Source organism: Numenius arquata, chromosome 2 (assembly GCF_964106895.1).
Source record: "Numenius arquata chromosome 2, bNumArq3.hap1.1, whole genome shotgun sequence".
Lineage (NCBI taxonomy): Eukaryota > Metazoa > Chordata > Aves > Charadriiformes > Scolopacidae > Numenius > Numenius arquata.
The window spans coordinates 40,475,975-40,491,321 of record NC_133577.1 but is presented as its reverse complement, the minus strand read 5'-3'; the positions used below and the strand labels follow the sequence as shown (position 1 = coordinate 40,491,321).

Genomic DNA, 15,347 nt, shown 5'->3' with positions numbered 1-15,347 from the left:
CCAAGCAATTTCTGTTGCATTTCTGTAATAAAACTCATAACACTCTGGGGAAAACATAGAAAACTGTGTGGGTGCCTTGGCAGGCAGGGATTTAAAAATATCTGTGGTTTGTGTGGCTTTATTGGATAAAATGCAGGATTTTCCACCCTATGGTTTAAAATTCCATGTGCTGGAGTTTGTAGAATTTGTTTTTCTGAAATGTTGCTTATGTCTAAAATGAATCCCTTACTTATGTTTAGTCGGGGCTGGCAGGGATCACTCAGAGAGGTGATAATGGATGCTTTGGAATTGTTGAGGGACCCCAGAATAGAGGTGCAGTAGTAAGTTGTTTTGTTTTCAAATGCAGCCAGTTCAAATATCTCCTAGGCAGTGAGTGATGAAGGGTGATGCTTTTCAAAAGCTGTTATCCTCACGTGCCTGGTTGGTGACATGTGAGGAGAGAAGTGATATGTGGGCTGGGAGTTTAAGTACCATCTCTACATAATGGATACCCCTTTCCAAGTTCCTGTCTAAAGTCTTAAGGGGCGGTTTGAGCTGCTGCCTTGTTCAGTCTGCTGGGAGTGGTCTGACACAGGTGACTGTGAGGAGTCACACTCAGTGCAATGTATCACTTTTGATGCTGTTCATTGGCTATAAAAAATGAACCATAATTTTTAGGATCATCCAGATGTCTCATGAGTACTGAGTACAAACATCCCATATACATCCCTGCTTACTCCAAAAGCAGGGGAAGAATTGGTGTTTTAAAGGCTAAAAGTCAAAATCAAACTAGTGAGCTATGATAAAATGATAAGACATCTTATTTTGAAAGTTACAGTACTGTATGTTTAGGCCTAGAATGTCTTTCCTGTCATTTGAGTACCAATACCCTTATTATATACCACTTTTTAAGACTGAAGGGCCTTAAATTCACATCTGTGGGTGTCTCCTCACTATGACCAGCAGGCACTGCAGATGGTGATTTTTTTGCAATGGGTCTTGTTCCTAGTGACTACCTTGAAGGCATATGTCATGGATGGCTTGGGAATTGTGACCAACACATCAGAAAGGATGCTGTTTTGTTGTAATAAAGATAACCAGGTGACTAAAAAGGTCATCTTAAAATGAATTAAGTGAATGAATCAATAGTCAATTACACTTACAAATGTCTTCCTATGTTCCTTAATCTGGTTTCCCTCTTTAAATAAATAAATAAATCTCCCTCTGGTTTAGTAAATTAAGAGTGGCTCATGGAAGGCCTGGATAGATGTCTGAGACAGCACGAGGGAAAGGCCAGATGTTTAGGAGTGGGAGAAGAGAAAGGGAGGAGATGGACTTTTGCTTCATAAGTGACTGACTTTGTACTTGCATAAGAGCTCTTACCCCTCTGAAGCAGGAAGGGCATGCCCTTGAAGGAAGCTTTTTGTTTAAACTTCTTTTGAAGTAGTTGCTTAGATTATAAGAACGTATTTTTAACGGAAGAAGAAATCTGGAAGAGATTTTGAAAACTTCTATGGCAAAAAAAAAAAGTACAGTTTTGTGCAGATTTGTCAAAATGATCTCAAGGACTGCAGTTGTGTTTACTTTCAAGGCATCTTCTTTTAAGCTAATCCCTTGACTTGACTGACTTTTCAAGACGTTGCCAAGAAGGGCATGTTGGAGTTCAGTTGAATATTTACTGTCATGGATGAGGTATTTGGGTTGGGAATCGTTCATTTTAAATCTCTAATAGTTGCCAGTGTAATGTATGATTGTCATCACTTGAAACAGATGCTGCTTCGGTAGAGTGATAAAGAACAATAAAATGACTTCCCAGTGTGCTACTGTGTTCTTTGATCAACCAAAATGTTCTTGATTTCCAAGTTGGCTTCTTGCTGTCCAACTTCTCCTTTCAGTGTCTGTATCTCATGTGCCCTCTCTGCTGTGCAAAGCAGCTGCAGGTGCTTTAAAACCTCTTCGCTCCCATTGTACACATGTAGCCCATGTTTTTGAATCACTAAGTGGCTTAACCTTCATGGTTTCCTAATCATGCCCCACTTACACAGCCATGAGCTTTGTCAAGGTTAGTTAAGTTTTAAGGTCTTTCTGCCTCTCCATGCCACGTCTAGGGGTTAAGCTTCCATAGCGTGGATTGCTGAGGTAAACGTTGGCCAACTCCTCTACCATCTCATTTGCAATGTTGAGGAGGTCAAAGCATTGCAGCTCACCCTTACCAGGCAGAAAGACTGGCTCTCCCATTCACCTTTGAAATTAGTGACGTAACTGTGGCTTTGGGAGCTGCAGGAGCCACCTGATATGCCCCTTTTTTGGGCTGCTGGGGTTCAGCAGAACCACGTAGTCAATGTTAGTAGTCGGTGGGGAAAAAAGATGCCCATGTCAGGCAGCCAGCGCTGTGGTAGAGTGCTTGCATCTGTGCTCATCGGAGAGACCGACCAACAGTGGAGCCTTTCCTGGTTTGGTAATTACTATTATTTGGACTCTACACCAGGAACACAGTAATGTCTGGCTTCTGAAATGATGATCTGACATAGCTACTTACTCCTTTTACAAATGTTTTATAGTAATCTGTATATTTATACAGCCTGGGAATTTATCCATAATTTATCCATTATAAGACCTTTTAATAGTTCATTAATTGAAAGCTTTGGCAGGCAAAAAAGGAACAAAATTAAGCTTTCCTTTTTTTTTTTTTTTTTTTTTTCTCCAAGGAAATGTCAAACTTCTCTCTTCTGTGTTTGGTCTACTATTGCAGCGTAAGATGAGATGTAAAGATCGTAATATTTTGAAAATAATTGTCACTGTTTTCTGCAATGTTCGTTTGTCCACTGCATGTGTTTAAAGGATAATATTGTGAAGATAGGAAAAGTATGAATTATATGGTACTTCTTTCAGTCCGTTTACTTCCCTAAAATAAAACTATCTCTTCATGAATTAATTTATGTAAGTTTACCTTAGTTCCTTTTTATATGCTGCATAAGTACATGTGCTTGTAGGAACTTCTGCTAGCTCCTTAAGAGATGGAGTTTTATGCTTTGAAAATGGGAGTTTTAATAAAAGAATCTTACACAGTCCTTCCCAACCTAGGGTAGCTGTCACCTGATCTGGATTTGTAAAGTGCTATTGAGAGAGCATCAGATATGCTGGGCTGTAGAGTCGTTAAAACAACTTCTCTGCATATAGGAGGTTCAGTTGTGGCTGGTGATACTAAAGGCATTTTGTTCACAGTTGTTCTGATCTGTTGTCTCCAGATCTCAGTCTGATTGCCTACCTTATTAGTTCCCCTGCAGTTCTTTTTATTTATATGAATGAATATAGTATCAACCATGAAGTGATACGCTTCTGCTTTTGGTTTAACCAAATAGTGAATTAAACCAATATGCAAAACTCTCTTCTTGTAGGAGTTGTTTTATCAAAGTAATCTTAGATGTTCCTTTCAGTTTAATAATAACTGTGAATACATTTCACTACTAATATTAGTTTGTTTTACTAATTCTTTGTAGGTATTTTGTTAGTGTTGTGGAAGTATTACTCTGATTCTTAATTTTGGCTAGTTCAGTTCTTGGTCCTTCAGTAGTGAATGTCATGTTTTAACTGAATGGAAGTTGGCATTAAACTCCTTGATTTCTTTCATATTTAATTCATTGCGGGGGTGTTGGCTCAGTGTTTCTTTTGCTTACATTTATTTTAAAAGTGCCCTTATGCAAGTATTTCAAAGATTAAGGTTTTTTTAGTGAAAAACAGTGGTTTAGGATTGTGGCTTATATTAACTTTTTTTTCCTTAGTATGTCTTCATAAGATTAGGGAACTAAAGTCTAGATTGTATATAATCACAGTAATAATACCAGCTATTTACTCTTACATGTCCATTCGCTGTTTGTATGTATTTCATAGAATATGGGCTTAAACTGTCTGTTTGTATAATACAGGTAAATTTTGTAAACCTGTGTTAGGAGTTCCTTCCTGAGGGTTTTAGTAAGCCTAAATCAGGATGGATAAGGAATTCAGTACCTTGTGATTGAGCAACATAGTCTTTTATGGGATTTATTTTATTTTTTTTTTAGTTGTTGGCCTGTGATTTATTGGAGCAGCCAAATATAAAAATCTGTTATGTGTTGTTTTGGCTTGGCAGAAATAATGCAAAGAACTGTCAAAGGCAAAGAGTATGCAGAAGCTGTAATTTCCTTTTTACCACTGAAGAATAGATTTGGCTGGATTATGCCTTCAATGCTAATCTATCTCTGTGTGGCCAAACAGATTTTTGGAACCTTTTTGTAGCATATTTATTTTCTGTTCACTTCAGGCCAAATGTTATAATGTCATATATTTTTTTGGCACGTGCAGGGTGGTGATGTGAAAAAAGTTAGAGAAGGAATTGGAGTTAGTAACTCTGATCTAGACCATTTGAATTGAGATTGCCACTTGATGCAATTAGGTCATGGCTAACAACACTTGCATGTTCAACTGCGGAATTTTACTTTTTTTTTTTTTTTTTAACTTTACATCTTGATTTAAAATTAGGGATCACATTTAAAATTCTTCAACAGTTCCAAAAGAATATATTGTGAAATTTGACCACAGTTTTATACCTTTTTAGTTAATTCAGTTGGCTATTTAAATAAGCTTAATTTCAGTCTTCCTTTTTCTGATGAGCATGTTTTTCTTTCTATGCTGTTTTAACAGAAAATGCATTTCCTCTTCCGATTGTAATAAGGCCACACTACTTAAGCCTTCTGTCTAAGCTAACAATTAGTAATGTTTCTGTCTTGAAGCATTAATTTGATACGTTTAACATAATACCCACTCTGCCTTTGCCTGAACATGCTTGAAAGTCTTCACTATTTCAAAATGATGGGACAGACATACTCATGCTGTATACGCTTCTTTTTCTAAGGCTTTTAGTTTAGAACAAAACAGTTAAATACCTCTTTCTACTCTATTTTCGCACTGCACAGATGACAGCATCTCAGCTGCGAGTACGTCTGATGTCCAGGACCGTCTTTCAGCCCTGGAGCTGAGAGTACAGCAACAAGAGGATGAAATCACTGTGCTGAAAGCAGCATTGGCTGATGTGCTGCGGCGTCTTGCTATCTCTGAAGACCATGTAGCTGCTGTGAGAAAATCAGCACCAAGTAAAGGTAAGCCCATATTTGGTAAATTCTTTCTAGAGTCAGGATGTTATCATTTAGAATGTTCTCCATTGATCACTTCTTTTTTCCCTTTTCTGTCTCATTTGTAAAGGCGAGTATATTTTGAGCTAGAGGGGTTAGTGTTTTTAAGAGTGGCTTTATAGTGTATGGCTAGTAGATATCTGAAATATGCTTATTAATTTTGCTGTTTGTTAACATTTTAATGTACTTAACTTCCCTTAAAATTTACCTTACTTCTTGTTGAAAGCTTCCTGTTTTAATTTAAAGAGTGAAACGCTTTACAGCTGAGATCTTTAACCTGTCACTTGGGGTTCTGGGGCTTATGAGGAGCTCTTGAGTCTCAGCTTTGACTTCATCTAGAAGTTACGCAACTGAAGGAGTGTATGAGAGGCTACGTTTTCCCTGTGTCTAAATTAAAAAAGCAAAACTAAACAAAGACCCCAAAACACATTGCCACCAAATAAGAAAGTTTTCTGAATATAGTTAGTTTTTGTTCATCTACAGAGATAACTGATCACTGCTAGGTTTCTTGTAAGAAGTGGCCATGAAGCCACTCAGTAATATCTCTTTTGCATAGTGGCTAGTAACTTTTACATTGTAACTTAGATATATGTAGGACTGTTTATAAGTAAAGAAACTAGGTGCTGTTTGTGCTGATTTTTTCATACTTTTTTTCCCCCATGAACATTTCCTTTTCTATTCTGGAGAACTACCTGAATTGAGTTGTTTGAATTTACTCCAACTTAAAATTGTGTATTTGGAGAGAACAATGGCTGTGTATGTTTGTGGTACATATTAAGCTTCTGATTAAATAAAAGTTTAGGTCATACTTCAGATAATTCACAGTTCTAATTCACCATAAATGCATGTGTCCCCATCAAACCACGCAGTGCAGAGTTTTCTGGGCTCAGTCCCTATATTTCAGCATTGAAGTACGCCCATTACACCAATACCAGTGTAACACCGAACTCATCATAGCCTATGTTTGTTTGGGTGGCTGCATTATACAGGCTAAAATTGCAAAAGCTGAAAATGTTGAAAGTTTGAATTATTTTAGATGTGGCAGAGAGATCAAATTCCTTAATCAAGTGTTTTTGCAGTCTCTCTGCCAGATGGAAGGAAGTGATGATGCTTAATTGGCTTGGGCTTTGAATCCTGCCATTCTCTCTCGCTTGCTAAATGATAGACTGTTGTCAGCCCGGCTTATAAATGCAGCTTTTGTCTACCCGATATGCATCTCTGGTCTCATCAAGATTGAGACTTCCTTCTCTAACTGTGTGTAAATAGAGTTCTAGCTAGTATTTCGACTAAATCAATCTTTGCTGTCTGCTGTCTATTATGACAAAAAGGAAATGTCCAAGTGGAAAACTCTGGGCAAAAAGTATGCAACATAGGACCTTGTTTTTCCCATTTAAATGCAGAGAATATGCACAGCCCTTGGTTTGGAGCTGTCTAATACCCAGCGAACTCCATGCACAGGCAGGGCAAATGTGCTGTCTTCTGCAAAACACCTTGGGGCCATCTCCTTGCTGGGACTCTGGGGGTCCTGGGGCAATATGACGTTCTCCAGGTGAATTTGTTCAGTGAAAAAAAATTAATTATTTCTCATGGGAGTGGAGAGTGTGTGGAATATCTGAATATCTTCAGCTTTGTGCTCTTGCATCTCTACCACTTAATGACAACAGCATGTAACTGCCAAGAAAGAGATGGCTGGGGGAGAAATGTACACATATGAGCTAATACATTGAACTTAAATGAGTTATGACTAATTGACACTGTATTTAATTTGTGGTGCATGTGTCCCCATTGTGTGCAGTTACCTAATACCATCAGTCAACACATTAACTTCACTGTTTATCATTAAATCAGCTGCGTATAGATGGCATAAAGATGTCACAAAAAATAATGTTCACATACAATCACATGCATTTTGTAAAAGTCTACAATTAGACTTGAAGAATGAGCTTGAGATTAATATTGACTTAAACGTCAATATTTTAATAAATATTTCAAAACAAGTTCATACATAGCTTTTTGCAGTAGCGTACGTTCTGCTTTTGATTTCTGTATTTTAAGTTCATTCAATAGATAAAGAACTCTTGAAATGTTTTAACAAAGTGAAATGTATTATTTTCATGAATGAGTAGGACTGGCAGAAGATCTGAATTTTCATACAAAAATAATACTCAAGGAAGTTATTGTTAATTTTTCTTTGAAGTTTTTTATGGGTACATAACAGGCTCTTACTAGTTGAGTCATGGTTGCTGCAAAAGCAGTTGTGTTCCTCCAAAGCTCTCTGGTATTCGTGATCTTGTCAAGAATCTGGATTTCTGCATTACAACAATTGCAGTTTCGCGGTGAATATTATAGGTGTGTTTTCTTTAAAAAAATGCTGAGGCTTTAATTCATAGAAGTATTTGTCTCTACAGCAGCCCTTAAATACATGCTGACATAAATAATGAGCAAAGAGAATAGATGTGTATGTATTTCTGAATACACTGAGAGAGATGCGTTTCATTTGAAGTCTGGCAATACAGTGAGATATATAATATTAAAATAAGCTGAATTTACAAGAATCATAGTACCGGAAAAAGCCAACTTGAATCTTTCCATCAAACAAAAGAGTTTTAATCTGAGTAAGAGACAATATCTAACCTAGCTCTAAGGAGTCTTTCCTTTTTGTTGCTGAAATGAGTTTTTCTAAAACATCTCCATTTTTTTTCTTGTTGCCACCTCAGCAGTGTCTTTGAAGAGAGGTTTTTCATATGCGAAGAATAAGTGATGTGAACAGACTGTGCTGAAAGGGACAAATCCTGATCGCTTTTTCACTGTTTTTTCTCATTCTTAAGTTGATTGCCCAACTTAGTGCCAAAAAGAGATCTCTTCATCTTTTGTGTTAGTTTGTCTGCGTTGCTTATCTGGTGAGCTAATTCTGTTCTTTTTCTCATCCCTTTATTTTAGATTGACAGATTGAATCAACTATAGCTGAAGCTAAAATTTTTTGCATTATCCTTGTAGTCTTTGTTTTTCTTTTTTCTTACAGTTCTGTTGCATGCTTATTTTGAATTTAGTCCAGTCTTCAGTGAAGCAATTCACATGGGCATGGGTAGATTTATATTTCTAACCCATGGGCTGTCAGTCAGGAGGTTGCTACCTATAATTTTGTCTGTCTAGCCCTGCCTCAGAAAGAAGCTGCTCTTCATATAGGGATAGGTGATTTGCAAACTGTATGAGATAAGGTGAGATTTTTTTAGCCACCTTAGTGCCTCCAAGTAAAGCATGAAGTGGAGATACTGTATAAGGGAAATACCTCTAGTAGGGCTTGCAATGGAATTAGTCATTGCACAGTGAAAAGCGGACAGGGAGTGTTCACATGTGACTTGTTTTCCTCTTTAGTAGTTCTCAATGCAAAGTCATTCTAAATAGAGAAAATCTTTTCAAAATAAAAAAGGCTATGATAGTACTTCTCCATCTCTGCACACAGCTAAGAATAGCTACACAAAGGAGAAATCACCAGGTCCAAAGATAGTGTTGAGAATTAGAAATGTGAAAGGGCTTGAGCAGGGAACAGGCTCCTAGCCACTTCTAGTGTCTGGGGGGTTTATAGTGTGTGGGTACGTTTGTGGGGTTTGTTTCGTTCTTTTCCCTTTTTCTCTTCTTTTTTTTTTTTTCTTTTTTAATAGATTACTTGGTAAGAAGAATTTTTTTGGTGAGAAGTTCTTTGCTTTTGGCAGCTCTGCACTCTTGTTGCCACATGTCTCAGCTCTTGATGCATGATTGATGCTGTTAACATTCACAAAAAATTCCAAAAACTAAGATTACCTGGACACTGAAGAAAAGGAAAGCATAAAGCAGTCTGGTACTTTCGGCTGCCAGCAAGATAGATTGGCTCACAGCTGGTGCCTGGTAAACCTATTAAAAACTTCCAGGGTGTCAAAATGTGTGTAACAGGAGAATTCATCCCTCAGGCTCTGGGTGTGGAGACAAGTTTGTGGCACAGAATGGCACAAGTGAAATGTCTCAGACTAATTGTATCACTGGGGTATGATCTCTTGCCTGAAAAAGTGGCCATCTACCAGAAAGTACATCGGATGTCTACCCGCAGAGACACAAAGAGTTCATGTCCTTTTTCTGGGCTCTGAAGTAATGAGGAGGCTTGTCACAGGTTAAACCTCCTGGTGCTTGGACAAGAATTGATATCAAATAACTCATATGCAAATTCAGCTCATAAAGTGAAATTGAAGCAGTGGACGGCAGTTTGCAGAGAAGAGTCTCCCACGACAGTGCAGGCTGGCAGACTGAGGGGCATTTATTTTACTCAAAGCAGTGATCTTGGGGACCTGCAAAAGCAGCAATGTACTGGGAATGCAGATTTATTTATTTTTTTAATTAATTTATTTATTTCCTTTGTGCAGTGGATTTTTATAACAGGAACCTGGAGAGTTTTCCTTGGTTTCCTGCTCCCTTCTCTCATGTGAAATAGTGTGTCTCTTCAGTAGGAAAAATCCTAAGTGGTATCTTGCATCAAATTCCATCTCATTGCACTAAAGTAAGCAAAGCACTTCAGGTGTAATTTTTACTTTATTTTAACAATGGTTTCATTTCAATAACACTAAGTAATTTTGTTTTATATTAACAAAAATTGACTTCATTAGTGAAAGCCTAAGATAGACTTGCATTTGTGGTTTTAATCTTAGGACATTTTAATGTGCAGAATTGCTCTAGTAACTGGGTACATGTTTATGTTGTCTAATCAGTAAATGTTAAATATAAAAAATATAAGTGTTGATAGGAAAATGCTTATGGTAGAGGTGGGATGTAGGCTCTTATCCACGATATTAAAACTAAACTGGCAAGCTTGTACGTGTGTTATTTTACTCATGGGAATAGTCCAATTGAAGTCTGCAGGCAGTATGCTCACATAACAAATAATGATACTCTTGAGGTCTTAATGGATTTTCCAGGTACTGGTTTTAGTGCCATCTGTTCTTTCTGCATTAAAATTATTTTTTCTGCATTTCTTCCCCATTTTTCCTATCTTCTTCTCTGTCTTTAATCTTTTCTTTTTTTTTTTTTTCCCCTGTTATACTTACTATTCTTGGAAGTTTTCATATTTTTTCCATTATTCAAAGAATTTGGATATAGAGGGTATTAATGAACTAAGGGTCACTAACCAGCTAAAACAAGTTTAAGGAAACAGAACAGAAGAAGAAGAAAGTTCAATATTTTTTTTTTTAACTTCTGTGACAATAATCTTGTTTATTGGAGAAGATACGCAGAGCATTGTAGAGGAGTGCGTTTCAGTTGTGGTGATAAGCGTCATTCTTTTTCCATATGCTTCTTATAGTTTTGGATATGTTTTCTGCATTTGTGTGCTTTTTTTAGAACATTGTGGGCACAAATTCTCCTCAGAAGTACTCTGCTGTTCTCCACAATGCTTCTCAAACTAAGAATTGCAATGTTGGAAGAGTTAAATGGTGCCACTAACTTTTTCAAATAAAGCCTCTTTTTGTTTATAATACTTGAGTAACTCTTTCATCACTGTTTGCCAGAGTATATCAAATTATTTCAGATTACCATAGTTCAAGCTTTATTTTCTCTGCTTGGATATAGCTCGTTTGGCAGTTGGTTGAGGAAGTAGATGGTGCCCCTGGGAAAGTATGGCAAAATAATAAGATGGTAGGGAGGGAGGAGGAAAAGGGCTGTGTGGTTTGAATAAGTAGTTGGCTGTCCCATGCCAAAGAAGTCTTCAGTTTCCCTGGGTAGGAGGCTCAAAGAGCCAAGTGTCAGAGTAGGGGCATGGCTCCCCTAGACTTTTAGGAGTTTTAAGTCTCTAGGAGTATCAGTTATAGTGAGAAATGTATGCACTGACAGGTTGAGTCACTAGTTATAAAAAAATTCATAGGAAATCTCTAAATAAATATTTAATTATTCTTAACATTGTAGTCAATTTATCTACCTATTGGGAGAGATTCACTTGCATCTCAAGATGTTTATGCGTTAGCTATATAGTCTCCAGCTGTTGCATATTAACATGCCTCTATGTAGAGAGTTCCTTTCCTTTTAACAGGAACTGACAAATAATCTATGTTTAATAGCCAATTGTCAGTTGAGATTTGTCAAATTTTGCTTCAATAAAAAAAAGTGTTAAAAGCATTTTATTCTTTCAGCTAGATATAATTGTTGTAAGAGTAACAAAGTTTGTCAAAACTTAATTCTGTCTTAAAATCGAATTATTAAACAAGATAAAGCATAACCCATAGGTAGCGGACTGAATTATTTTTTCCTGATTAATATTGGTCATTATTGAGAACTAGTATCTCACCTTGACCTGAAACGTTTGTTCACGTGATGGAATAAGAGAACATTTTTTCAACATAAGAAGTCTCAATCAGAATTTGACTCTTACTACCTAAATGTAGTAGTTAAATAAAACAAAATGCTGAAGAAAATTTTCCCCTACCCTTCAGAATACAGTTCTCTTTTTAAAAAGAGTTTTAGTGCTCCCAAGCTATTTCTCTGCCAGCATCTTCCATGAGCCGAGACACCTTACATCCTTTGAAACAGCTTTGGTACAATTTACTATAACATTTTGAAGTGAGTTTAGGATTTGTCGTAATTTCTATTTCATTTTTGATGTCTTCATTTTAGGAAGGAAGTGCAGATAAAATCTTATGTTCTGCTACACTTAGAACTATTTCAGACTGTTTTTCTGTGGCTCACCTGCGTGGGTTCTCTGGTGACTAATAGTGTGGTTGAACACACACTGTACACTTCTTTAGTAAGAGTGCTAAATTATGTTTCTGTACTTCAAGCCATCAGTTTTATTTGTATAAAGCCCCTAGGCGTGTAATATATTTGAAATACAGAAATCTTTGTCAAGTTTTTTCCGAGAAGGAAGTATTCTAAGGTCGTTGAAGGACTTGGATATTGTATGTCTTATTGTTAAAAAAAAAAAAAAAAGGCAAGCTTAAAGAAAAACACTAAGTACATCCTTTTTTTTTTTTGGAGCATGTAATTTGTTGAGCTTTTTGTTTTAAATCCACTTGAATTAAGTGTCCAGAGAATTTATTTTAATGTAGCTGTAGCTACTTACTTTAAATTGAAATTACCTGAAGAAGAGAAAAGAAGGGTTTGTTTTTTCTTTGGAAGAAAGGCAGTTTACCTGTCAGGATATCAGCCAACAAAGATATTAAGAAAATTGTTCTAGTTAACACAAGTCATAACATAATAAACTATGTTTTAAGATTAAAAAAACTGTGACTTTTGGGTTTGGGAAAAAGAAGTGAATTACTAACTAATCCTCAGCTCTACTACCTTGTATGTATGTTTGGAAAGAAAAGCTATCATGTTATCACAGGACACACATTTTCAAAACTTACCACTGTCTCTTACAGCTTGGCTTCAGTTTTTCCCCACTTAGCTAATCAAGGCTGATAAAGAGTTGGAAATAGATTCTTGGTTTATTGTGGTCTGTTTTTTCTAATCCTACTTATCTTTCATTCACACACTTGTATACTTGACAGATGTTAATGAAATGCTTCTTTTGAACTCAACAGATACTATTCTATGAAAATTATCAGAACAGAGATGAATCCATTATCCATAAAAGACATTTGTTACCGCTTTGATCTCTGACAATTTGGATTTAATCCCGGTCACCGTACACTGGCTTTCATTTTATGTACAGTTTGTGTCTGGCTTTTGTTCCAAACTAGCAGATAAAGCTGAGGGCCATTCAGTCTGACAAATTTCAGACTGTTTATGCTAGCAGGGGACGTATGACATGATATTGGCAGTGATGTGCAATCCGAGTGCTGGGAGAACTCAATTGTTGTAGTCTGTTGATCTGGAATTTTTGTTCTCCTGTGCCGCTTTGGTATTTCCCAGGTCTCTGCAGGAAAGTTGCTTGACTGCTGCGAAGAACTATCTCTGCAGTGAACAAAGTTATAGCATTGTTAATTTTTGACATCTTTTGACTGTAGAGATGCCCTGAGTAAAAGTCACGGAGAGAGCTCTGGCTGTTTTGGGACTGGTGTGTTGGCTTCCCTGGGCTCCTGGTCTGGCTGGTTGTGTGTGCCTGACCCTGTAGGCAGCCAGGCTTCACTGCTCCACTGCCTGGGGTGTGCACAGGGCTTAAAATTGCCCTTCCTTCTCACTGCTTAAAATTTAAATGCATTTTCTTTACATACAGTTGCAGAGTAATTTAATTTTTCAATTTTTTTCCCCTTTGAAAATAGGTGTTCTAAAGGTCACTTTTGAATAGTTAAAATGGAATACACAGAGAACCTCGAAGGGGGCTTCTTTGTTAGGGGTGTTTTTTTCTCTATTGTTCTTGTTGTTTTTTACATTTTATTGCATATTGAGTGTGGTACACTCAACTGTGATTGACCAAGATTTTGTTCTGGAGTGCAAGAAAGCCTGATGTATTTTTGACACTTGAAAAAAATCTTCCAATGCAATTTTTCCTACATCTTGATGTTTTCACCTGTGGCCAAACGTTTCAGTCACTTTTTCAAGAAATGAACGATTCGGGAGATCTGGGTTATGTGTAATTGTTAATCATTTTACAAAAATTTTTGATTCAAAAACCTTCATCTCAAACTTTATTTTGCATGTCACTTGTTGAAATTAGGAAGCACTCTGCAGATCTACCATCAGCATCGACTTTACTGAAAAACCAATAACCCAAAAACTGCATTACGGATGATTATGACTAGTATTATTAGTATTGCATTCATTGTTGCGTGGAACGGAGCACATTCATGAGTATGCATTGATGTACAGTTTTATTTGTCATCGGTTTTGTCCCTGGATGCCAGCAGGAACTAACACTTTTCATACTTAATAGTGGGAATTCTTCTAGCTACCATCGGTGAACAAAATAGCAACACGCTCCTTGCTTGAGAAAATGGAGCTTTTTTTTTTTTTCCCCCATCTTACTAAGTTCCCGTACCCTGTCGGTAGTGCTGCTGTTCTTCACTCTTGCTGCTGAATGCTTTCCCCACCGCACTGAGAATTACCGCTATTGTGCCTCCTGATTCATGTTTCTGGAAAGCCACGGTCGCGCTGGTTGGAGAGGCATTGATCCATTACGATGAGCAGACGGAGATGTTAAGGTCATACGCAGTTCAAGAGTGAATCATAGGCCTTGATACTATGCATCTCCACAAAGAAGATTATTTACTTTGTCACTGAAAATAAAAGAAGTTAATTTATAGTCTTCTAATTCTAAAAGTGCTTTTAAAGCTCCTGCGCTTTTGTTCTTGCATCTAAGTTACAGAGGGGTAAAAATCTCTTGAGCTTTAGAGGTTTTGTACAGTATATTAACTTTTAAAATAAACTCTGTATTCAAAACATGTATGTTGCAAGTAAAACGGTCTCCCAGAAGTACCAGTTGGAAGGGATCATGCAAAGTTGATTTATGCAGAATTTGGGAAGAACAACAATGATCTTTGCAGAGTTTCTGTATTTAAGTGTGTCTTTACTTTCTTCAGATTTCCTTTATTCTCATTTCTGCCTGGGATATTCCGCGTGCCCCTTTTGGCTTTCCTGATCTGAATTTCAGATGTGGTCACATGCTGCCGGCTGCGTTTGAAGCCGTGTATGGTTAGCGCAGGTCAGCGCGTTTCTGCCTCCATTCAAATAGTTCTGAAATCTAATATTCCCTTGATGGGTACCTTTTGTGAAGTGCTTGTTTAAAATAAGGATGGATTTGCCTCTCAGCCTGCCCGATAGAGCTGCGATGTGACAAACGGACCAAATTGCTGGTATTGTTCAAACGATGCATCCGTGCGAGTTTGCCCTCAGTGCGCAGAGCAGCCGATTCTCCCCCACTGCTTTTTCACTCCTCATCTTTATCTTCAATGTATGGCCTCGTGCCTTATCTATCTCACACTATTCCAAGCCTGCCGTGAACACAGACCTGTTATTTTCCTGTCAGTCGTGTCCTTTGTGCGTGTTGCTGCAGTCAGAGTGGCTGGATGCCGCGACCCCGTGAGATGCAGTAACAACTTGCTGTTTGTGAAGTGGGGACGTGGCACGGAGATGGGGTCAACAGTGACCACTGAATTTTGGATGCTTAATGTGAGATTAGCTCAGGGATTTTTTCAGGGCTTCAGAGAGGAAAACCACAAGTTTAGCACTTTGTGGGGGAGGTGAGGGCAAAACTCTTTTCTGAATAAGACCTTAGAAATAAGGCAAGCATGCAAAAAGGAGAGA

General features: G+C 37.4%; 1 protein-coding gene across 3 annotated transcripts in view; it reads left to right on the top strand.

Moving 5' to 3' along the window:
- The first annotated feature begins 457 nt into the window (after window positions 1–457).
- EML4 (EMAP like 4) overlaps window positions 458–15,347 on the top strand; it is a 78,482-nt gene continuing 63,592 nt past the window's right edge. Inside the window, exons 1-2 of one of the 3 annotated variants that reach the window (XM_074144290.1) lie at window positions 458–467; window positions 4,932–5,114. The gene's annotated coding sequence lies outside the window, so the exon portion shown is untranslated. Of the gene's footprint in view, window positions 468–4,931; window positions 5,115–15,347 lie in introns of those variants that run through there. The other 2 variants (XM_074144288.1, XM_074144289.1) reach the window with 2 other exon arrangements.